The sequence below is a fragment of the Leptodactylus fuscus genome, chromosome 11, assembly GCF_031893055.1.
Source record: "Leptodactylus fuscus isolate aLepFus1 chromosome 11, aLepFus1.hap2, whole genome shotgun sequence".
NCBI lineage: Eukaryota > Metazoa > Chordata > Amphibia > Anura > Leptodactylidae > Leptodactylus > Leptodactylus fuscus.
Window position 1 is genome coordinate 48084317 of NC_134275.1, and position 22143 is coordinate 48106459.

The window sequence follows — 22143 nt, forward strand, 5'->3', positions numbered from 1 at the left end:
GCAGGCAAAACCTTCTGTGTTCATCATGAACAAAAGTTATCTGTGCTGTCTCCAAGGTGGTCAGTAACAGGGAGGAAATGCAGCGTGTCTCTTACCTCATCAGTGGTCAGGAAATCTAACTATATTTGAGCAATAACAAAAGCCTCCAACTGCATGTAAAATTACACTCTGAATCGTGACACTATGGAGTGGATATTCCCCAAAGGTGGCAGAAAGCACATCATCTGCTGTACTGAGGAAGAGAAGCGATGACCATTGTGTATAGTGGAACTACATGGAGGAGCCACATTGACTGAACAGTCCAATGACAGAGGGAGCGATTGCAGGGAATTTCGTATCCTATCAGCTGGTCTTACCTATGATCTGGGTTTCTGGAATATATGAGACGACTTACAATAATACTATACGCAATATAGAAGTGGATTATACCAATGTATATTCAAATGTTTTTCTAATATTTTACTAATGGAGTTGTTGAAGTTGTTCCTAAAGTGATTTTTGTGTTTGCAGTAATCTTGGTCCAAAAAGGCCACAGACATCTACTGTGTTTCAGGTTTCTGTTAACACTGAAAGGGGTCTCCCATCTACATAATTATTTTTTAATTTGTAGATGATTAAAAGTTAAACATTTTTGCATATATAAGTAGTGTAGTGTCACTGTCTGATAACCCAGGAACAATAAGAAAATCATAGCTGGGTTTCTGACAAGTCCCAGATCATAGAAAGTTTCTGCATTAGTGGTCGTATCCATGGCAAACGATCAAGATAAAAGACTGTCACTAAGAAAGTTAGAGAAAATCTTTAAAACGCTGCAGAATTTTTAATTACTTATATTTGCAAAAATGTTTAACTTTTAATTATCTACAAATATAGATGTGATTATGTACATCGGAATACCCCTTTAAACAACCTGCAAAATCAAATATACAACAACAGTCACAAATGTATATTTCACATGAGCTCTAAAGGGACAGTGAATGCCCACAGACAACTTTACCACACAAGGACTGCTCAGAAACCAAAGCTTGCCATTATATTTTCCATTCTGGGTACTGCCTTAGGTTTCGTTTCCCGTCCAGGCCTTCACACTCACATACTGCTCACCCTATGACGGAAATACTGACACTGGTCAACCACACAAGAACCAAGGATTAAAGAATGTAGCCCCTCACTAAGAACTGTAAGTCTCTTAAAGGGAAGTATCATCAGAAAATGACCTACTCTTTAAAGAAAAAATATATGTTTGTATCATATTAGCCAGTGCATATGAAATATAAAAATTGAGAGTCTTCAGTAGTTGATACCTTTTTAATGGCTAACAAAAATGATGACAGATTGTAAGCTTTTGAGACTACTCAGGTCTCTTCATCAGGCATGGTATAACACAATTTTTGAAGGGGTGCATATTTATATACAAAAGGACACAAGAATAAAGTGTTCGGTGCGACAGGTGATGGAAAGCAGTACACACAAATAAACAGAAAAGTTAAAAAACAAATGATCAGTTCAAAGGATGGCCCTCTGAGTTTTGACTAGTGATGTGATGCCTAGCTCTTGTAGAAGGACATAAATCCATGGGACAGATTTAACCCCCTCTGGAATGTGTTAAAAAGGGTCATGAGTTTATATTCCCATATTCTCCTGTCTCTCTTAGATTTGAAATTCCCCCTTAAAACCAAAATCTTCATTTAATTGATGATCATCAATTTTTATATTTCAGTACTCTTTAAATACATTTTTCGTGTTTTCTAACTTTCCACATCATTATCTATTTAAAGAGGACCTTTCATGGTTTGGGGCACAGGCAGTTCTATATACTGCTGGAAAGCCAACAGTGCACTGAATTCAGCGGATGTTCCTGATAGGAGTGTCATAAACGCCCTTCTGACTGTGAAGCAGTGGCGTAACTAGGAATGGCGGGGCCCCGTGGCGAACTTTTGACATGCCCCCCTACACCGAAGACCTCGACCGACCCCTCCTACGCATTCCTGCGCGCTCTATTATGCCCCATAGTGGCCCCTGCACACAGTATTATCCCCCATAGTGGCCCCTGCACACAGTATTATTCCCCATAGTGGCCCCTGCACACAGTATTATCCCCCATAGTGGCTCCTGCACACAGTATTATGTCCACTGTGGACACCCATAAACAATTATTATACTCTGGGGTCTTTTCAGACCCCAGAGTATAATAATCGGAAACCCGGAGGAATAAAAACATAAAAAACTACTGTTTCTTACCTGTCCCCCGGCTCCTACGCTGTCGGCCTCCGCTGCCGTCCTTCTTGAATGACGTCGGACGTCACATGACCCGGGACGCAGGCCGGGTTCATGTGACGTCAGACAACTAGGAAGCAGGCCTGGCCAGGACCATGGAGAGGTAAGTAACAGTGTTTTTTATGTTTCTTACCTCTCCCGGTCCGCCAATCATTATACTCGGGGTTATAAAAGACCCCCGAGTATAATGATAGCAGCGGTAGCGGCTGTCACCGGGCCCCTAATGTCCTGGGCCCTGTGGCAGCTGCCTCTTCTGCTATGGCGGTAGTTACGCCACTGCTGTGAAGAGCTATACCGGCACCGCTAGCTCTTCACCCGGGGCACAGATCTGGCTTTCCAGCAGTATATAGAACTGCCTGTGCCCAAACCCATGAAAGGTCCTCTTTAAAATATTTCCTAAAGTTTACATCTGCAGGATTTCGGACAATACACCCCCAATGAATGGCTCTGATGTATAGTATTGTATAGGCATACAGTGGCATACGTTTCCCATAGGCTACCACATTAAAAATAAATACCATACAGTATCATAGGATATAGAATAGAATATGCAAAAACCCCATGGCCTCCATCCAGGACCACAGCACAGCTTATGCTGTGTACCATGAAAACATGATTATTTTACATGAATCCTAAATGATTATGGGAGTCCTGATCCCTTCACAGTGTTTGGTTAGGAAAATACAGAATTTCAGTGGACTGAATGTGGCCACATGACATCAGCTTTACACAAAGGATCCCTCTGCTGTCACACAGCTCATTCTATATATGTGAACCATTCCAAGATCCAAATGCTGACACAAGAGCAGGGGTCCTCAAACTGCGGCCCGCGGGCCACATGCGGCCCACCAAGCACTTCTGTCCGGCCCCGCCGAAAGGCGTGCATTTATAATGAAGCTCCTGGGGAGCTCGGGCCAGGCCATGGAGCGCACTTCACTTCACCTATTGGAGGGTGCCGCTCCCGATGTCTGTGCGACCTGCTCTGCCTCCGGTGTCCGTCTGTGTCCTCCTGTCACCTCGCTTGTATGCAATGTAAGGAGGATACAGGAGGCACCGCTCCCGATGTCTGTGCGACCTGCTCTGTCTCCGATGTCCGCCTGTCACATCGCATGTATGTGGTGTAAGGAGGAAACCGGAGGCAGATCAGGCCACGCAGACATAAGGAGCGGTGCCTCCTGTATCCTCCTTACATCACATACAAGCGAGGTGACAGGAGGACACAAGCAGGCACCGGAAGCAGCGCAGGTCGCACAGACATCAGGAGCAGTGCCCTCTAATAGGTAAAGTGAAGCGCGCTGTCTCCATGGCCTGGCCCAATATAGTCAACTATGCCCCTCCGTCACCTTTCTCCAAGCTCCATATTTTGGGTTTTCTGACCTTTTCTCTTTTCTATACATTTTATTTTAAAGTGCTCTGTGCTGCCCTGTTGTGTATGCAAGAAGTCCTGTGTCTCTACGCCGGAGAAGTTTTTCCCCAGTAGGATCTGGAAGTGTGTGAATTTATTTGGTACTCTTCAGCATTAGGTTCATTGTATTGTTGGTGCAAGTAGGTATAGTTCTGTTTACATGGCGCTTTTTTACTGCATGCAGTTTTTATTTGCAGTAATGATTCGCACGTGTCTACTAGGCCAGTAACCAGAGGTTGTAAATTTACTCAGTACTCATTGCAAACTGCATGCGGTTCTGTATGTGTTGAATTTCTAGGCTGGTTCTGACACAAGGTCACATGATCAGAACCAGCACCCGATCCCCTCCTATCTGTCTTCAGTGGTGTTATATGTATATGGGAGCTGGCAGACCCCATTATTTTTAATAGTAAAGCCCCCATAGACACATAATGCCACTGAACATGGAGAGGAAGGGGATGGTTGCTGGTACTGATCACATGACCTGGCCTTAAAGGGGTTATACCAGGGGTCCTCAAACTTTTTAAACAGTGGGCCGGAGGCAGAGCAGGTCACACAGACATCAGGAGCGGTGCCCTCCAATAGGTAAAGTGAAGTGCGCTCCATGGCCTGGCCCGAGCTCCCCAGGAGCTTCATTATAAATGCACGCCTGCCGGTGTTGTCAGCGGGGCCAGACAGAAGTGCTTGGCGGGCCGCATGTGGCACTCGGGCCGCAGTTTGAGGACCCCTGGGTTATACCATAAAGGACACTTACACCTGAACCACAAGATATAAGATTACTGGCAGATCAGTGGGTGGTCCAACCACTGAATCCCCCAGCAATCAGAATGGGGGGCTGAAAGTCGCCATTGCCTCCTCCTTGTGAATGGAGCACCAGTGTGATTGCATGACCAACACTCCATTCACTTCTATGGCGCTGCTTGAGATTGCAGTCCTGGCAGCCCCATAGCAGTGAATGGAGGACAAGTTACACAAACGCTGGTGCTCTATTCACAAGGAGGCTTTAGGGGATTTTGGGTCCCCCATTCTCCTGATCACAGGTGGACCTGGCAGTTGGACCCCTTAGGTGATATTTTGCAGATTAGTGGGGGTCCGGCTGCTCAGACTCCCACGTTGCTAGAGATTTATTTCAATGGGAGTGCTGGAGATAGCTGGAGCACAGCACTTAACTATCCCCAGCGTTCCAATTAAAATGAATGGACGAAAATGAGTTATCTATTAGCTCTTTAAACTATAAAGCTTATATCAAAGTGAACAGGTGCTGCTTATTTTTTTTTTATTTTTTTTTGTGGGTACTGCCCATTACATAGAGTCCCATGTATTTCTCATGGAAATCTCAAAGTACATGCTCATTTACAATAGCATTGTCCCACATAGATTATAAATATACCTACTATTGGATGGCATTGCTGAAGTCGGAGTGCCTAGAGATAGGGTTGGAGTGGTCAAATTAGGAAATACTAAAAGAAGCCAAAGTAAAAGAAGAAAAATTATCAAAAACATAGGTTCAGGGATCTAGCACAGTGATTTTCAACCAGTGTGCCGCGGCACACTAGTGTGCCGTGACACATGGTCGGGTGTGCCGCGGGGAAAGTTCCCCAGACGCATGCCAAGATTGGCACGGGAGACCTATTTTGCTGGCACAGCAGCCAGTCCCCGTGTAAATGTAGACGGAGCGTCCCTTCACTGCTCTGCTAGCTAGAGCTGAGGTGTAGGACACGCCCCCTTCTCTCCCTGCCCACCAATCAGAGGTGAGCCTCTCACTGCACAGGATAAGGGCTCCTTGGACCTGCTGCTACACGTGAGGAGGAGCTCCTGCCCTCTGCAGCCCTGAATAGGAGAGGAAGCTGAACAAAGTGAAAGTAAAAGAAAACACCAGGTTAGTAACTATTCTCATTAATGTCAGGCATTTGGGGTTATTACTTTAGTTTTAGTAACTCCATGTGCCTCACATTAATAGCAATTAACCCCATCATGTCCCTCATATTAACTCCTGTGTGGCTCACATAAGAGTTAATAACATGTGTGACATATGGGGGTACTATATAATGAAGATATTTACTTAATTATCACCTCCATATGTCTCACATATCAGTATCCCTTATGTAAAGCACACAGGGGGTTAATGTGAGGGACAGGATGGGGTTCACTGCTATTAATATGAGGCACATTGAGTTGTAACCTGTAATATACATGACCAGACTTTTTATACACAACTGTGGATAAGAGTACAGACCTATACATGAGTCCCCCTGCGAACTTCCGGTTGGCACATGCGCAATGGAAGGGCGGCAAGAAGACTTCCTGTTCCTTAGTGAATTAACCAGGGCTGGGTATGTACTTCAGGGTATGGTCCTCGGGTTACGACGAGCCTGCTGCAGAATCTCATTTTCTGAATGCTATACAGTGTATAGCATTCGGCAAATGAAGGCTGATTGTGTAGCAGGCTCGTCCTTGCTACGAGCAGGTAAGTATGCTGTTACCAGTTGACTTTTTCTCATTGAAATGAATAGACCAGCGTTGATTGGCCAGTTGCCAGTGATTTGGCCAATCAACGCTGGTTCTGCCAGAGGCTCGTCTGAGGAGGCGGAGTCTAACATCAGACTATTCATTCCAATGAGAAAAACTCTTGCCTGCCCGTAGCAAGGACGTGCCTGCTGCAGAATCAGTGTTCATTTGCCGAATGCTATACATATATATAGCATTCGGCAAATGAATATATATACTGTATAGCATTTAGCAAATGAGGTTCTGCAGCAGGCTCGTCGTAACCACGAAACAGTATGCCTATACCCCTGCTAGACATGGCAAACTCTCAAAACCGGAAAGAGATCTTCGACCGGAAATAGGAAGGGCGGGACTTAATCCTTTGTTATTGTTGTCAAAGGGGGACTCATGTATACATTTCTAAGGACCCATATATACAGCCATTCTTTTTGTGGCTGTGTATCTGGGCCAAATTGAAGAGCTGAAAATTATAGAGCAGGTCCTATATCTGTCCTATACCTACCCTATATCTGTCCTATATATACCCTATATCTGTCCTATACCTACCCTATATCTGTCCTATACATACCCTATATCTGTCTGCATTTGTGGCCCTGTCAATTAATTTTTAATGTTTATATCAGTGAAAACCACATGCGTGCCACTTGTATGCAGAAGGCGTAAGGCTGAGGCCCCACTTTGCATAAACGCAGTGTTTTTGTTGCAGATTTTGCGGCAGTTTATTTCAACCAAAGAATCAACCATTTAGAATCTATATTATTAACTATATGTATAATATGTACTGTTTTAGTGTCATTTTGTGCCATTTTGGTTGGTGGTGTGCCCCGGGATTTTTTAAGTGTAAAAAGTGTGCCGCGGCTCAAAAAAGGTTGAAAATCACTGATCTAGCACACAGTAATGCACAATATATACAGACCCAAAGCTATGGCATATGGAGTCCCTATAATTCATATTACAGATATGTAGGCACTCCATATGGAGAATCCCTGCAGAATATATGATGCCATGGTACTAATGTGAGATATATACAGAAAGATCCACCACACAAAAATTTGGATATTACCTAGTGTCAGACTAGCAGTTTACAGGTCCTGTAATCTGACACTAGAGTGGGACCATGTATCTCAGAGGTGTGTTTCTGGTGGGACACTTATTGTAGTGCACCTCAGATAGCAAGAAGAAGGGAGGTCCTACTCTCCATATTGATGCATGTCCCTTATGATTACAGATAAAGTGAATAAAGAATATAAACCCCCCCAACCACACCAGTGTTAGTTCATTAGGTGTGCAACAAAAATGGCGACGAGGATGGGATTGAGTGACAATTCATGGAAGATACAGAGCAGAATTCACTCAATAAGAGATAGAAAAGAACCAATTGTAAAGTGCAGCCATCTCAGTGATATCCTGTGAGTGTCCCCTCAGTGAGATCCTGCCCAGCAGACTGACAATGGATGTGGAGAGCTGTATTAATGACATTAGTGAGTCCTTGCTGCATCTAACATTTGATGAACTGGGTGCTGTTAGCAAATATCTTAAAGTGCCAGGGGAGCAAATCTCTAAAGCCAGAACCCGCAGGCACCTGCTGAATGCTATCAATAAACTGCTTGATGAAGTGGGAGAAACAGAGGATGAAGATGTTACCTGTCTGTTCCTCCAAAAGTGCAAACAGTTCATTACAGATCTGCATTCAGAGGCAGAGGTCGGGGCACAGGCAAAAGAGACTAAGACCCAGACTCAATTGGAAGATTTAAAGGCACAGTACCTTGCTTTGCAGAAAGCATTCCAGGAATCTAGCGAACTGTTAGAAAAAGCCCTTGTTTCTGAGACATCAAGTCAAGCAAAGCAAGAGGTGTCAGAGAGAGAGACTTACTGCAGGACTTCTCCACAGAACATGTGGCCAGAAATGACAATACGGAAAGACTTTAAAATTAGTGGTCAAATTGGTGAAAGAGGTCAAAAAGACAAACTGTCTTACACAAATCTCATGCACCAGATAGACATGGGACTGCAAAAGGGCTACAGTGAATTAGAAGTGATTGAGGCAGTAGTTAAAGCAATAAGCCCCGGCCTGAGTATAAGAAATATGTTAGAGATGAAAAGTGATCTAACACTGCCACAGCTGAAGACTATCCTAAAAGGACACTACAAGGAGGAGAGCAACTCAGACTTATACCACCGGCTGGTAAATATCTCGCAAGACAGCAAAGAATCTCCTCAAAATTTCCTCTTCAGGGCTATAGAACTAAAGGACAGACTTCTCTTTGCCTCTAGAGAAGTGGGAGCAGAGGAAAAATTTGAAACGGATTTGATTCAAAGGAAATTCCTGAGATCAGTAGGAACAGGACTCCTCAGTGAACACATTAAATTCCAATTGAAACCTTATTTGGATGATCCCACTGTCACTGATGACGTATTAATAAAGAAAATGAATGAAGCTGCCAGTTGGGAACAAGAGAGGGAACAGAAATTAAAGAAGTACTCTTCCAGCAAAATCAGCAAACTTGGCGAAATGCAGGCTGGTACCACACAACAAGGATTACTTACAAAAGTAGAGTCATCTACAACTCAAACCGCCCCACCTACGCTAAAATCAAAGAAAGTTCCACCTTCAGGAGATACAGAAGTGACAAACTGGGAGGAGGCTGTGAAAGAACTGAGGAATGAGATGTCAGAATTGAAAAAGTTACTTAAGACTTCTCAAGAACCAAGATTGGTTTCATCCCAAGTAACTTCCAGAAATAAGCAGAATCCAATTTGTGAGGCCTGCAAGACATCAAATCAAGGTCATACATGTCGCCACTGCTACAAATGTGGTAAAGAAGGACATTATGCTAGGGGATGTTGTGCACCCAGATCTGCACAGTTAAAAGACAGGAGGTTGCTGATGAGGGACAATCAGTAACCTGTGCCAAGCCCCAGTCCCAACCAAAGAAAGTACCATCTTCAGGTATGGAAGCCAAAGAAAATCTGCTACATACTTATTTCCAAAATGTATGTGATCGTATCCAACAACTGGAGCTTCAACAGAACAGTATACAGCAAGTCACCTCTAGGAAGTGCACGACAACTAACTTACAGATGAGTGAAAGTGTGTCGAGAGGCCAAAGAAAACTCATCAATTTAATAGGAAAAAGGTGTATGGTCCTATGTAAACTAAATGGGGTTCCTCTTCAGGCATTATGGGACACTGGAGCTCAAGCAAGTATCATCAATGAAAGTTGGCGGCAGCAGTACCTTCCTCAAACAGAAGTAAGGGCAGTGGAAGAATTACTAGGCTCTGAACCATTATGCGGGAGGGCGGTAAACAAGACCGAAATTCCTTTCATTGGTTGGATAGAAGTAACCTTCCAGCTGTCCTCTGGTAATGACAACATAGAACTTCTGGTGCCTTTTCTAGTATCCAGTGACAATAATGTAGCTGAAGAGCCAATCATTGGATATAATGTGATTGAGGAAGTCATCCTGAGAAAAATCCCTTCATCATCTTTGGTGAGTACACTGGCTGCATCATTTTCACTGCCGACAAGAAGAGCAGAGATGGTGGTAAAAGCCGTCCAAGTGAGCCAAGCAGAAACATTTGTGAAGGAGGTAAGAACTGGAGTACGTCGTACCATTATTCCTGCAGGTACTATAATGGGTGTCAAGTGTGGTGTCCATGTGGGACCTCATAAGAAGAACCAGGAAAAGCTCTTTGTGCCAAGTAACACTGCACAGTTACCAGAGGGAATATATACAGATGAGACAGTTGTGATTGTACCTTATGACAACTATGCTCGGGTAACCATTCCAGTAATGAACCCCACTAAACATGATATTGTACTGGATCCAAAAACCGTGTTGGGTCACTTGGAAACAGTCAAAGCGGTATATCCAGCTTGCATAAAACCTGTTCAAGTTTCTTCTCTGACTGCAAACATACAAACAGTGGAAAATGTTGACAAAGCAGAGGGTGAAGTGTCTTCAGTTAAAGAGGAATGGGATCCTCCGGTTCCTACGGATCATCTTGATGCAGACGAACAGTGCATAGTAAGGCAGATGTTAAGAGAAGAATGTCATGCCTTCTCCAGAGATGAGTCTGATGTTGGATGTATTCCATCACTCCAATTAAAGATTAATCTAAAAGACACCACCCCCGTTAAAAAGACATATACTTCGGTGCCAAAACCGCTTCATAACGAAGTGAAGGAGTACCTACAAGACCTGATAAATAGAGGATGGATTAGAAAGTCAAAATCATCCTACTCTTCTCCTATAGTATGTGTAAGAAAACGAGATGGTAGCCTGAGACTCTGCTGTGATTATAGAGAACTAAACCAGAAGTCAGTTCCTGACCGTCATCCTATACCGAGAATCCAAGATATGCTGAATAGTTTGTCAGGAAGTTCATGGTTTTCTGTGCTTGATCAAGGGAAAGCCTATCACCAAGGATTTATGGAAGAATCCAGTAGGCCTTTGACAGCCTTTATAACACCTTGGGGATTTTATGAATGGATCCATATTCCTTTTGGGCTCAGCTCAGCTCCAGCGGAATTTCAGAGAAGCATGGAAGAATGCTTGGAAGGACTGAGAGACAGTATCTGTCAACCGTATCTTGATGACAACCTGGTTCACAGTAAGTCTTTCACTGAACATGTGGAACATGTACGGACTGTGCTTCAGCGCTACCAACAGCATGGAATCAAGCTAACACCGAAGAAATGTGAGCTGTTCAAAAGACAAGTCCGGTTCCTAGGTAAGATTGTCTCTGGTGATGGCTATACTATGGATCCAGCAGAAATTGCTCCAGTAATGGCTTTGAAAAACAAACCTCCATCTACAGTGGGAGAGCTTAGAAAAATACTAGGTTTTCTGTCTTACTACCGGACATATATTCAAAATTTCTCCCGGATTGCCGCTCCACTGTATGATCTACTGTCGGTAGGGCCTTGTTCACCATCACCCACACAAAAGAAAGCAAAGAGAGATAGATCCAAACAGAAGGAAAAAAGTCAACTTCCTGCACATCAGCCCATCAATTGGACTGCCCATCATCAAGAAATCCTGGAGAGACTGATTGATTTGTTAGTTAAGCCACCAGTGATGGGATATCCAGACTTCAACATCCCATTCATACTGCACTGTGATGCGTCTCAGGAAGGACTTGGTGCTGTCCTATATCAAAGGCAAAATGGCAAGTTGAGAGTTATTGGTTATGGCTCAAGAACTCTTACTGCAGCAGAGAAAAACTACCATTTGCACTCGGGGAAACTTGAGTTTTTGGCAATGAAATGGGCAATATGTGACCGTTTTAGAGACTACTTGTACTATAGTCCATCATTTGTTGTATATACAGACAACAATCCACTTACCTATGTTCTCACTACAGCGAAATTAAATGCAACTGGCCATAGATGGGTGTCAGAACTTGCAGACTTCAATTTTAGCATTAAATACCGCCCAGGGAAAGCAAATGCAGACGCTGATGGATTGTCAAGAATGCCACTAGATCCTGACCAGTATATGAAGGAATGTTCCCAAGAAATCAGCATGGAAGCTATTGGTAGCACTGTCCAAGCAGTTCAGATACAAGAGGAGGAACATATGCCATGGTGGTGCCCTGTAACTGTAGAAAGTACAGCTGGAGAAGCTGAACAAAGCCTCAGAGCAAGCGTTAACCAGCTCCCAAAAGAAACTATCAGAAAAGCACAAGAAGAAGACAAGATCATTGGGAGACTGCTACACTACAAACATCAAAACAGATTTCCGGCTAAGAAGGAGAGACAAACAGAACCACCAGCTGTAACTGCCTTATTCAGAGAATGGTCTAAGTTATACCTCAATTCAGATGGTATTCTTTATAGGAAGACTAGCCATAACTTACAATTAGTCCTGCCAAAAGTCTACCATAGGACAGTATTCAAAGAACTCCATGAGCAAATGGGACACTTAGGAGTAGAAAGAACTGTCAATCTTGTTAGAGAACGCTTTTTCTGGCCATACATGCAGAAGGATATTGAGCATTATGTCACCAGAGAATGCAAGTGTCTAAAAGACAAACGTCCCAATAAACCAACCAGAGTATCATTGAACAACATTGTCTCCACCTATCCTTTTGAAATGGTATCGATTGATTTTCTGCATCTGGAAAAATGCAAAGGAGGATATGAGTACATTCTTGTTGTAATGGATCATTTTACAAGGTTTGCACAGGCATATGCTACCACAAACAAGTCTGGTAAGACTGCAGCAGACAAGATATTTAATGATTTTGCTCTAAAGTTTGGCTGTCCAACAAAATTACACCATGATCTGGGAAGAGAATTTGAAAATCAGTTATTTGCAAGACTTGGGAAATACTGCAGAATTCAGAATTCTCATACAACTCCATATCACCCAGAGGGTAATGGACAGGTTGAACGTTTTAATCGTACATTGTTGTCAATGTTGAGAACTCTTACAGAGGAAGAAAAGCAAGACTGGAAGAACTCTTTGTCAAAAGTTGTCCACGCTTACAATTGTACTAAAAGTGAAGCAACAGGGTATTCACCTTTCTACCTATTGTATGGTCGTTCACCAAGACTTCCAATTGACATAATGTTTGACACTCCAGTATCAGAGAAATACAAAACTTACGCAGATTATGTTACAGTCTGGAAAAAGAGAATGGCAGAAGCTTATAAAATAGCTTCAGAAACAGCAAAGAAGTCAGCATGTAAAAGCAAGGAATACTATGATCAAAAAAGTCATGGTGCTGAACTGACTCCAGGAAGTCGAGTTCTAGTGAAGAACTTACATGAGAAAGGAGGACCAGGAAAACTTCGCTCCTATTGGGAAGATAAGATTTATGTTGTTGTGAGAAGAAAACACGAAAACAGTCCAGTGTATGAGGTAAAACCAGAGTCAGGTGGCAACAGATCAAGGATTTTGCACCGTAATCTGTTATTATCTTGTGACTATCTTCCAGATGTACAGCAGACTGCTGAATTGTTAGGCCAAGAGAGATCCTCCAAAGCAAAGCGACCAAAACCAACATCGCATGTAGGATATGAAACTGATAGTGTTGATCAAGAAGATGAAATGTGTTCATTAAGTTCACCTACAACAGATAACTATACAGCACAAGGCAGTAAACTTAATCCTGACGCAGCAGAATTTGAACCACAAAATTCATCAGAGATCTTGGCATCACCTGAAGGTCTACTGTCAGAATCAGAAAAGTCATCAGAGGAATCTGCAACAACTCCAGAGGAAGAAGTATGGATGGAGAAATCTGAATCAACAGACCCAGAAACAGATGAAGAAACAGAAATTTCAGGACAACAGACTTTGAAAAGATCTTCTGTTGCGAGAGAAAGGCGAAGGCCGGTTACACTTACTTATGATACCATGGGAGAACCAAGTCGGGTACCAAGAAGTTTTCATGCTAAACAGGTAGTGAAAACCATTGGCCAAGAGAAACAACCTGAATGGTACCTACCACCAGCATATTTTCTGGAGAACTGTGAGCGGATATAAAGACTATTTACCTTCAAAGCAATTGCACTGTTATGTTTACAATTAGTTTGTTTATTTGGCAATGTTTCTAGTTGTTTAGCGATAGAAACTGTGAGGTTATATGGCCATATTTAATGCAAAAATTAGACCTGACCAATCTCCACCTCATAAAATGAGGTTCAGATATTGTAGTAGCATTGTTATGCATGGTGGCCCAATACTACTTAGAACCAGTGCTAACATTGGCTCTTCTAGGTCTCTTAGCTAGCAACGGACCTAGAAGTAACTTGTGACATTTTTATAGGAACATATGTCACAATGAGGCATTGACCTCTATTGGAGATATCACCACCAATTGATTGTTCCCAATTACTAAAGTACCTTAAGACAACCCACATAATTGTGGAAATGCGGAATGTCGAGGACGACATTAATTTAGTGGGGAAGAATGTGAGATATATACAGAAAGATCCACCACACAAAAATTTGGATATTACCTAGTGTCAGACTAGCAGTTTACAGGTCCTGTAATCTGACACTAGAGTGGGACCATGTATCTCAGAGGTGTGTTTCTGGTGGGACACTTATTGTAGTGCACCTCAGATAGCAAGAAGAAGGGAGGTCCTACTCTCCATATTGATGCATGTCCCTTATGATTACAGATAAAGTGAATAAAGAATATAAACCCCCCCAACCACACCAGTGTTAGTTCATTAGGTGTGCAACACTAATCCACAATGCTATTCAGTGGCTGGATACGTGCACATAGAGTTTATATATAACATTATGCAATGAGGCCTTATGTATGACCATAGGAAAATATCATATAACATGTAGGCGATAGGCAGTCAATATTAGAAAGTGGATAACCCTCAAATGTAAAGCGTCGGATCGCTGGGGTTATGGAGTGGTGGCGAGGCGTACACGCTGCTCCTCCATTTAAAGTCTAGGGGACTAAAGAAGATAAGAGCTCACTGCTTGGCTATCTCCATCAATCCCATAAAAATTGAATAGAGGGGCTGTAGACATGTTTGACTGCTGCTCCATTCTGATCCCCATTCTTGTAGTCAGTGGGGGTCCTGTCCTATAGATAGGTGATAAGCTCTTCTTTACCTAGTGCAGTTACAAGTAAAAGGCAGACTGGTTTTCCTCCTGTTGTGATCAGTTTCCCTCATATTACACTGAGACTGAATCCTAGATCTCCAGGGGATGCAACAGGATCAAATGAAAGGATATGACCAAGGATATCACCATTCTTGTCCAAGCTGGCACTCACATTTCTGCATCCAATTGTGAGGGAGCCTTCACACGGAGTTTACGCTCGCACATTCCGAACGTAAACTCGTTCAGAGTGAGCGGCGTTAAAATAGATCCCATTGATTTCTATGGGGAGCGCACGTATGCCGGCACCCATTCAAGTCAATGGGATCTGTTTTTTACGCCGCTCACTCTGAATGAGTTTTACGTTCAGAATGTGCGAGCATAAACTCCGTGTGCAGGCTCCCTGAGACGGTGGAAATTCTCATTGTTATAGTCTGTCACACCTGGAAGAAAGTGGAGCTACATGGTGTAAAGAGGAGGCAACAAAGTGAAGCAAGAGAGACACAAACCATGGCACCACAGGAGGGTATGCACATGGAATACTAACCACTACTGAACCTCTAAGGGAGGGTTCACACCAGCGCCCGATCTCCGTTTTGCAGGTCTCTGTTTCCTGCCCGAGAAACTGAACAGGGGACCGAAATTGGCAGCCAGCTTTCAAACCCATTTATTTGAATGGGTTTGAAAAGTGTCCGCCTGTGAGCATCTTCTGCTCTCTGCAGCGAAATTGTTTTTTTTTTTTTTTAACCAGACACAAAGTCGGACATGCAGGACTTTGTGTCCGGTTAAAAAAAAAAACTGTTTCGCCGCAGAGAGCAGAAGATGCTCTCTGAATGCCGGTTTTCGTCTTCTGCCGACAGAACACGGAAACCTGCATAATGGAGATGGGGCGCTGGTGTGAACCCGCCCTAAGACTGACCCCTGCTTCTGCAAGGACTTCCTGAGCTCTCCCCTTGTCCGGGGTGATAAAAACTGAGCAGCTTTCATATAGAAAAAGCACAACACTTGTCCAGGTGTGGAGTAATGCAGCTATAATACAGTGAGTCAGGGCTGCAGTATATGATCACCACATACCTGTGGACAGACGTGGTGCGTTTTTTTTTTCCCTCCAATCAGGACCAGTGATGGATTCTGTTCCTGAATAAGAATTATAGACTTATGCTGAGTTCACACTCAGTTTCTTGGCAGCGGATTTTGATGCACAATCCGCCTCAAAATCCGCTGCCAAAACCGGCTACCATTGACTTCAATGGGAGCCACTCGCTTCTTTTTTCTGCTACCTAGCAGCGTAAAACTGAAGCGACATGACCCTACTGTGAGTCCAATGTGGTCTGACATGGCGGCCTTTTTGATGCTGCCATGTACTAGGGTGCATTTGTGCCCCCCCTTTTTTAAGGCACAAGTGATGAATATGGTGAGAGAAAAAACTCCAGTTTGGCCACATCTCATTCCTTCTTCAAAAGTCAGTTTATTACTCCATTGCAATTATGATGCAGATTTACCAGCACTGTGTGAACAAACCTCTAACCCCCCGTTCAGACAACCCCGTCTACTCTCATTGAGTAAAGAGTTATCGGACAACCCCAATATCCAGATATTCACCGATGAGGTAATTTCATAACAGTTACCGAGGACACAGAATACAACTGTCCTGAAATCATTGCCCCTCATATGGGTGTAGATTATGCCCCCTAATTTGTCGGTCCCAGTCAATTGGCCGTAACTGGAGGGCTCGTACACCCGTCCGCTCAATAGCCCCGCCCCATTCCTGTCAGCGCAGCAAATGAAAATGAAAGCGAAACCAATAATTTGGCCGGAGAATTGAGCGCGGGAAAATGTGGCAGACAGCGAGAAGACTGCAGGAGGTGAGTGCTGAGCCCGGGCTGGGCGGGAGAAAGTTTTCTATTGCTAGAAAAAAAAATAAATCATATCGCTCATCATGGTGCAAAATTGTCTGATAGCTATAAGGTTGTATTCAGATGGTGCAGGTTAAAAAGCACTTCAGAAAGTATTTTTTTCCCTGCGGTTTTGGCTTTAAAAAAAAGTGTCCTGCTTCACCATACAACTGCCCATCGCTGTAAGGGTCCATTATGAGGTATACCCCGGGGCTCTCATGAGAAGTGCCCACTGATCAGGTTGCTGTGAGTTCCAGCAGGCACTGTGTATTGCATTTGGCTCCATTTTTTTTTTTTTTTTTTACATTGAAACCTCTTGTGTTTGTGCATCTAAAGTTCAGTAAGTGTATTTCTGATGCTGCAGCTTGTCTGCCATGTGTGGATGAGACTAGTGTGAATCCCAATCCCTTTGCTAGTACTGTAATATGCCACCTCTCATTCCCCATTGTGTATCTGTAATGTAATGGGACATTAGCCTAAGGGCTCGTTCACATCTGCGGCCCGGTCTCCGTACTTAGGTTTCCGTTTCCTGCCTAAAACACAGGCAGGATACGGAAACCTGCAGGAGACTTTCTCACCCATTCATTTGAATGGGTGAGAAAGCTGTCCGGCCGTGCGCGGCAGTGAGCGTTTTGCGCTCTCCGCCGCGAAACCGGGTTTTATAATCCGGACACAGAGTCGGACATGCAGTACTCTGTGTCCGGATAAAAAAAATCCGGTTTCGCGGCGGAGAGCGCAAAACGCTCACCGCCGCGCACGGCCGGACCCGGTCTATGGTTTCCGTCTTCTGCCATGCAGAAGACGGAAACCATAGAACGGAGACCCCAGACGCAGGTGTGAACCCAGCGTAAGAATGAGGCAGTGACTGATAAATCCTTCCTATTTACAGGGATCCAATCATTGCAATCCCATTTTTTTTTTTTTCTCCCTAACACGATCTTCTGTATACATATGAGTTCTCTCGCAGCACTGGGGGCGTCTCCAACACTGCATTATCGTTATCCATTTAAAGGGGTTGTCTAGGAGAGGTGAACTAAAATATACTCTGCTTTTCGCGGTGTCTCCCAGCGTAGTCAGCTCTTGCTGCTCTGATCTCTTCGTGCGTGGACGTCCTCACTTGCTGTCACGTCCCTTGCGCTGATTGGCCTCAGCAGTTGCGTGCGGCAGGGACTTTTGCTGGAAGAGAACATTTGATCAGCAAGAGCAGACCTTGCTGGGAGGTACTGAGGGCAGGTATTTTAACTTTTTTTTTTTTTTTTTCCCTTTTTCCTCTCCCATGGCCTAATTAAAAAAAAAAAACAAAAAAAAACTATCCTGGATAACCCCTTTAAGGGCTAGTTCACACGGGGACAAGGAGGCGCATTTCGCCTCAAAATCTGCTTCCATAGAATGGTGGTCTATGTAGAGGGCTAGATTTTTTTCTGCCAGGCGAATAAAGAAGCGACATGACCTTTCTTCAGGCATTTTCCGCCTGAAGAAAGCAATAGAAGTGAATGGTAAGCGAAAAACGCATGTTTTTTTTGTTTTTGAAGAAAAAAAAACCGCTCCACAAAAATCGCGGCAAGGTCCAAAAAACGCTTCCTAATTAGGAGGCTTTTTTTTTTTCAGGACTAAAATAAGCCACACGTGATTTACGTGTGAACTAGCCCTTAAGGTATCCTATCTTTTTTTTTTTTTTTAACTAACACATAGGAATAGCCTTAAGAAAGGCTATTCTCCTATCTTTAGATGTCTTCTCCGCGCTGCCGTTCGGTAGATATTCCGTTTTCTGTCTTTATGCAAATGAGTTCTCTTGCAGCACTGGGGGTGTCCCCAGTTCTGCGAGAGAACTCTCCAGCGCTGCCTCCATCTTCTTCAGAAACTGGTCTCTATGCGTCGTCTTCCGGCCTGGCTTTCAATCTTTTACACATGCGCAGTCGGCTCTGCCAGCGGGCAGAGCTGACTGCACCTGCACACGGCCGTTTTTTTGTGGTCACTTACTACAAGAGCTCGCATAAGCGGCCACAAAAAAAATGACTGCGCGCAGGTGCAGTCCGCTCTGCCCACTGGCAGAGCCGATTGCGCATGTGTATAAGATTGAAAGCCAGGCCGAAAGACGATGCATAGAGACCGGTTCCTGAAGAAGATGGAGGCAGCGCTGGAGAGTTCTCTCGCAGCATTGGGGGTGCCCAGGACCCCTTTGGATCAGGTGTTTGAAGCAGCCAGAACCTCATAGGTCATGTGGCTTCAAATTCATCAGTCACATCGCCTGATAGCAGCTTACACCCTTTCAAGTGAATGTGAGAGTGAAAGTACAGCTTGTCATACAAACACTCTTCAGCCTCTTCAAACAGCTGATCAGTGGGGGCCCTGAGTCTGCCTTGAAACTACCTCTAATATATTTTAATGGAAGGAACTGGTAGATTTATTTATTTATCCAGATAGCAGGAAATAAAAGCATTTTGCTCACTTCAGGTTAACACGGGTTCATTCTAGCACCGGCCTGTCAGGGGACTCGAACAATAAAGAGCTGATTACACACAGAGCCCAGAGGACCGAATTGACCCTGTCACGGGATGGTTAGAGTCTATACTATAGGCAATGTGGAATATATATTTCATGTGGAATGTATTCTCTAACCTGTTATATACATCAATGTGTAGTTGGCTGATTGGGGTCTAGTGTGTTAGCACATTGTATGCAAATCCCTCTAACTAGTGAGGACCAGTGAGGACAATGGGTGGAGATAATCTGATCAGTGTCTCCAAGAAGATGTTGGACGGTGCATTGTCCATAGTAGACAGGGAGTCTGCTCTCCTTGGTATAGGTGAGGGGGGAAGGATCTGTGACTCAGCCCTTCCCACCCCCAGGTATAGGAAGTAACAGTTTAGTATATAGATGTAGCTAGCAGTTAGTATGTGTTAGCCGGCCTGTGCACAGCTCTGCAGAGAGCCAGGATATAGTTACAGGACCAAGGAACCAAAGTTATCATTGGATTGTGACTTCTGTGGACTTATTGTTATTACGGTTGATGTGACCGCCGCTGGCTACTAACTTTGTGGATTACAATAAATTGCTGTTGTCTCCCGACCTCTTGCGTCCGTGTTGATTCAAAAGACCATCCGGAGGAAGACGTATACCTTTGCTCCGTGACAACTGGTTGGCAGCGGTGGGATCAACAGCGGACAGCGAGATGGACTACAGCAGCCCAGCGATTAATGGAGCCACAACCTCAGAATACAGGAACTGGACTATGGCAAGTCTACAAGTAAGGGCCCGGGAACTAAACCTGAGTTACCAGGGAAGAACGAAAGAGCAACTGATCGAGGCACTGGAGGAGATGACCCTGCAAAGCGACCATGAGGAGGGCTGCCCCCAGGAGACAGTAGAGATACGGGAGTGGCAGGTACAGACCCAAAAGAGCAGATGGGTTGTTTTGTATGAGGAGGAATTGGCAGTGCTGGGGCTAGGAGCAACTGCAGAGCAAAGGAGTAGAGCATTACAGAGGGCTCAGGAAACGGAGAAGGAGGAACAGAGAATGGCGCATGAAAAGGAAAGAATGGCGCATGAAATGCGAATGGCTGAGATAACTACGCGGAATTATAATCAAACGTCGACCCCCAGCCCAACAGTGAGAGAACCACCATATGTCTCCCATAAACACTTCAAGACCTTTGAGGAAGCGGCTGGGGATGTTGATGGATATTTTCAGGACTTCGAACACCAGTGCCGCCTGATGGAAGTCCCAGAGAAGGATTGGGTCCGGTATCTGGTGGGACACCTACGAGATGGGGCTGCGGAAGCTCTCAGAGCCATGGACCCTAGTGATCAGCGGGACTATGAGGCCATTAAAAGAGCGGTGCAGAAGTATTATGCAGTCACTCCAGAGACCTACCGAGTTCAGTTCCGCTCTTTGTCTTACAATGGGGGAAGCTCCTTCCACATGTTCGCCCACAAGTTGAAGCAAGCATGCAAGCGCTGGCTAGAAGGAGAGGAGGCTGACACAGTCGATAAGATCCTCCAAGTCATACTTAAGGAACAGTTCTTTTCCCAGTGCCCCGCTGAGATCCGTGAGTGGGTGCTGGAACGGAACCCAGCCACAGTGGAGCAAGCTGCTTCCCTTGCAGATGAGGGCCTGACCATCAAGCCGCAGTGGAAGAGGTTGTTTGCAGAGGAGCGGAAAACTACCACAGTCCGCCAGACACCCTTCAGCCAGCCACCCACCTTTCGTGTCCGGCCTCAGGATTACAATTCCCCCTCTACCCCTGCCCCAGCCCATCGGCCTCCAGCTATGAACAACCCTGTCCCTAGACAACGACCCACTGGAAGAATGCTAGAGCGCAGATGTTTTGGGTGCGGGCGGCCTGGACATTTGCAAGCTAGTTGCCCTGCTAACATGGGGGCACGGGCCACCGTGGCATCCCGGCCTATTCACTACCTGGGAACCACCCCTAGGACAGAAAGTTTGGCCCCATTTCCAGATGACTCCATGAATGACCCATCTGTTCCACCTCCAGGGGTCTATGGGATTCAGCCTTCCGCCACACATCCCGCAAACCTTCAGAGGAAGCACTTGCAGGAGGTCCTACTGGATGGCCGAACAGTTGTTGGATTCCGGGACTCGGGAGCTTTCCTAACGGTAGCGGACCCCCGAGTTGTGCGACCCGAGGCCCTAGAGGAGGGCCCTGGCATTTCTATCAAGTTGGCAGGAGGTACTCGGAAACGTATTCCTAAAGCTACCGTGGAACTCGACTATGGTTATGGACCAAAACGATGCACAATTGGTGTGATGAGCGGGCTGCCGGCCGATGTTCTGTTAGGCAACGATGTTGGAAATCTACAGTGCCACTTTGTGGGAGCAGTGACCCGAAGCCAAGCTCAGAGAGAAGCCAACATGGATCCACCGGATTTTCTGACAGATGCCAGCCCTTCAACCCTACAACTTTACCATTCAGTACCGCCGAGGGAACCAACACCAGAACGCAGATGGGTTATCCCGGCAGGAGGACATATGAGCTATAGAGACTGATGTGCATTCCCCAATTTACCTGTGTAGGCCAATTGTGTCATGCACATGTTTTGAGAGGGGGAGGGGTTGTCACGGGATGGTTAGAGTCTATACTATAGGCAATGTGGAATATATATTTCATGTGGAATGTATTCTCTAACCTGTTATATACATCAATGTGTAGTTGGCTGATTGGGGTCTAGTGTGTTAGCACATTGTATGCAAATCCCTCTAACTAGTGAGGACCAGTGAGGACAATGGGTGGAGATAATCTGATCAGTGTCTCCAAGAAGATGTTGGACGGTGCATTGTCCATAGTAGACAGGGAGTCTGCTCTCCTTGGTATAGGTGAGGGGGGAAGGATCTGTGACTCAGCCCTTCCCACCCCCAGGTATAGGAAGTAACAGTTTAGTATATAGATGTAGCTAGCAGTTAGTATGTGTTAGCCGGCCTGTGCACAGCTCTGCAGAGAGCCAGGATATAGTTACAGGACC